This window comes from Chaetura pelagica, unplaced genomic scaffold, assembly GCF_000747805.2.
Source record: "Chaetura pelagica isolate M959 unplaced genomic scaffold, ChaPel_1.0 scaffold725, whole genome shotgun sequence".
Classification (NCBI taxonomy): Eukaryota; Metazoa; Chordata; class Aves; order Apodiformes; family Apodidae; genus Chaetura; species Chaetura pelagica.
Window position 1 is genome coordinate 771,904 of NW_009953490.1, and position 4,544 is coordinate 776,447.

Consider the following 4,544-nt stretch of genomic DNA (forward strand, 5'->3'; position numbering starts at 1 on the left):
TTACATTAGTTTCTTCCTCTGGGAAAGAGAATAAAATTTTTAGTACAGTCCCCCCTGCTTTCATGAAAATTCCAAGAAAAACATACTAGTGCTGTTTTGGAGAAATAAGAACAAGTTTAATTCAAACTGAGGGGGAAAGAGGGAAGTATCTTAGTAGCTAAGGTTTTGATCCAGTATTCAGTCAACTTCAGTTCTCTGCCCTTAAAATAAAGCAGCAGTTATTACAACACAAAGTAGCAATACATAATATGCATAAATAATACTCAACGGTTTGCAGAGATCCATGAGAGAAATCAATGTTTTTATTAATTTTGACTTTCCAGGCAGCTAGCACACACCTATGTTTTCAACAGAATGTGGAAAACTATTGCAGCAACATGATTATCAGGACAATTCCCTGACTAAACTATCCTTAAGGAAAGTTTCAGAGGCAATCTGGTCAACCCTTTTTCTTCTGAAGCCAACACAGTATTTTCCAGCAATGCTTTCAATAATGGGAAAACCCAGCACAGACTCAACACTGAGCTGGGGATAAAGGGTCTCTCCATGTAGGCTCAAAGTCTAGAGTTGTGCCGTATTACCAAGTTAGCTGCATACACACCTATCAGAAGGAATTTCCTTCTAATTCTCCACAGTGGTAGCAAAGGGGATTACAGCCTCAAAATGTACCTATCTGGGGTCTTGAAGCCAGATAAAAACAACTATCTTGTTCAGTTACTTAACAGTTTCAATAAAACCTCATCTCACTGATTAAGTAGGAAATCAGATTGCTAACACTATCAGACAGTTTTAACTCATCTGTTTTCCTTTAAAAATAAATAACTTTCCTCTCCTGTCCCAGATGTTTAAGCTTTAAACATCGATGGCATTCCTCAAAAGGCCAAACAGCCCATCACAGAAGACCTAGTTCTTATAAAAATTCTTCCTCTTACCCAGAAAGCCCAACGGTGCCATTTCCTCCCCATTTTTCTCTCCCACTGCCTTGAACCACCCACTCTACACAAGACAGGCTTTTCATATAACTTACCTCTGGGTCCAACAAAGAGCAACCAATTTGTTTTTGGGCTGAAGCCACTTCCTTGTATCAGGGCAGCTTGTAGCACTTCTCAAACTTTATCAGAGACACTTCCAGTGCTATCTTTCCCCCCCTCCTTTTATTTCTAAGGGAAAATTTAAAAAAAAAAAAAAAAGAAAAGAGGCATCCTCTCCTTGATGTCATTTTTCCTTCTATGAATGAACAAGGGAAGGACAGTGTATATACCAAGCATTACTAATGAGCATGTTATGCTTCCCACAGCTTTGTCCAGGGGAATATTTTCCTTTAGCATAAGAAAGCTATTGTCCCGAGACAGTGGCAGTAAGAGGCTTCATTGATTAAAAAAAATAAATAAAACAACAGCAGAACAGCCAGTAGAGGAGTTGGTCTCATTAAAATAAGGAGCTCCATATAGGCTAACAAGAGCTCTAGCATGCGAACTGCCAAGAGAAAACAAAAGGCAGCCTAATTCACAGGGAAGGCTCAAAACATGAATAAAGCAAAATATTCACACAGCAGCTATCACAAGAATGCTCAGCATCTGCAGTTTTGTGGCATGCCTAACAAAAAACAGTGTAGGAAAAAAAAAAAGGAAAAAATAAAAAAAGGAGGAGATTGAAGAAAACTGTTGCACTTGAACTTCAAGGGGCTGCTTTTTAAAAAAAAGTTGTTCTGTAAGCCTAATTTCCAAAAGGTTCTCTAGTAATAAGTGAGGCCGTTTCAGTTATTAGGGCATCTGAATAAAATTTAACAAAAAAACCCTCTGATAATACAAACTACCCTGCCTGAATTTTGAGTTGAAAAATTAACATAGTAACAGTTACCCATTTTCAGATCCCAAACAGTCCAGCTCTGAGATGGAAGGGAATACAGATTAATGTATCTTTATCACTTACAGGGAGAGGCATGGGATGAGAAGACCCAGAAGTCTGCTAGCTTCAAGTAGTCAACCTGCAGAAGTGCAGAAGGTGCTGTGATGAGGCAAATACTGCAGTACCAGGTAGAGTCATAACCAAATCCAATTTCTTCCAAAACCAGTTGGGCTCCCCACATCAAAAAGCTGTACATAATGTATGAAGCTAGTATTTGATATTGAATTCAGGCAGCTCCAGCTGGAGAAACGTTTTAGTTTCTATCTATGTCAGTTGTATCAACTCCCCTTCATTCAACAGACATTTGGTGTTCAGAGCTCACAGTTATGAAAGAAAAGACCCCAGAATGAAAATGCACTGCATCATGTCCTACACACAGCCTCGGGCCCAGCCATTTCCATTTACAGGTGGGTGATATCCCCAAAGTCCCTAGGACTGCTCTCTACCTGCTTCACCCCTTAAAATAAAGGAAGCAGCAGCAGCCTGCAAGCGCTTCCCAACCAGGGAGGCAACCAGCCCAGCTCCAAGCTCAGCAAAGGTAGAGGCCCCCAGCTGCTAGGACCACTCTCAGAAAACATCTCATTTCTGCTGGTGCTCCTGCTGCCAACAGGCTGGGTGGGATGGGAGGAGAGGAGAAAGGCTGCCTAGTAGTGCCTTTTGGCTGATCAATGCACTGATGCTGATTCACTGTGGGATGGGTGGCCAGCCCCAAATGATACACTGGGGAAGGAAGGAGCTGCCTGGCCATCCACCAAGCCTCCAATAAAGGACTAGAGAGCTATGGATCAACATTAGGAAAGAGAGTTGAGAAAAATACACCTATCTACTCACATGTGGCAGAGGGATAGGTATTTCTCAGGAAAGGGGCTACAGACACACCCTGGAGATGAACCACACTGGACAGCCTTGCAAGACCACAGTCTGCCTCTGCTCTCCACAGAGATGCCCACCACTTTTCCCCCCAGGGCAATCTGAGAAACAGCAAAGTCAGCAAATGCTAAAGCACTTTACACAAACACTTCAGGTTGTTGAACACATGCTCTTAGATGCTACATGAGATAGTCTGTTTAGTATCAGTTGTATCAAGTTTTTTCAATCATTCACTGGGACTCAACTAGCAAGATATGCTATGCTAATTACAAGCCATTCTGTAGCACCAGATGAACTGAGCCCAACGCCCATTTTACATAACTGCACAGTTTACAATGAAACAAACAAAAACAAAATCCACAACTTCACAGACACCTAAAACATGCATGAAACATCCATGGGCCTAAATTAAGTGGAACCTAAAGGGAATCACAGACTCATTAAAAAAAACACCTTGGGTTCATGGACTTATTAAAAAAAACTTAAGTAGAAACACTTTTACATCTTCACCCTATATTTAAAATATATAACACATCATCTTCTATTCCATCAACACCCAAAGGCAGTCACAACAGACAGCATCTGGAAACTGTAGTTCAGTCTTCACTGTACCAACTGAAGCCCACGTTTTTAAACACTCTAAAATGAAAGAAGCTGTCAAGTCAGTATCTGTTGAAACCTACTACAGGACAGTCAAGATTTTTTTTCTATACACATATCCCAACATGCAGGGAAAAAGAGGTAGGCACAACAAGAGACATCCACAGAGTGCTGCTCTCTCCATCACTACAGCAATTACAGAGCCCTTTCATTGCAGTACTGAGTCAGCAGCAGCTCTGCTTCCCTGGGGAGGCCTCAGAGGCACAAAAGAACCAGACTAGTCAGTCCAAGGGGATGGGTTACAAGGTGGCAACAAACTCCTTACATTAAGGTATGCTGACTGCTCTCCTCGGGCACTGTCTCTGCCCACCTCTTGAAGACAGCACGCACAAGCACATGGCAGCCAGCCCGCTCTCCCCTTCCAAAGGGTGGCAAAGGCCCTGGATTCACCTGTCAGGGCAGAGAAACCCACTTGACATCAGGGAGGAGCACCTCATCTCAACATCTGGCATCTCCACAGGAGACGTGCAGACGGCTCCTTTACCACAGGAGCATCCAGTTTGGGGAGAGGCTGGTTAACACCAGACATGCTACCCCGGCTGCTTGCTCACATTCACAACCCTTCTCTCCCTCCCATTTCCAACCCACACTTCTTCCAGCAGAGCAACACCGAGGGGAGCATCGCTGGATGCCCAGGCAGCAAACTGCTGGCTGCTCATAGCCAGGAGCCATTTATTATGATTGAAATATAAAGTCTTATGAAAGAACCAACCAGTACATTTAGAATTACTAATACATAGTCCAGCTACGCCTTACAGGCCTTAAAGGTATACATGTACTTTTTGCTGTCTTGATCTGATACTGTGCCAAAGGTGACACACAGCATCCCTGGAATGCAGCCAGCTCTGGGCTAAGAAAGGAGCCAGACGTTTTTCAGCATACTAAGTAATACGAATGGGCATTTCAGCCAAGAGCACTAGGGCAAATTTCCTACAAAAACAGCTCCGCATCCTCCAGCGCTTGTGTGAGGCACAGGAGAGACGGGTTTGAAGGCTGTTACGCAAAAACTCTCAGCTCCCCGGGAAAAGTTTCACGGCACTTCACTTCCAATTCCCATGCCAGTAAGGCAAACTGGGCCGGTTGGGAAGCACCTGACCCCTCACAGA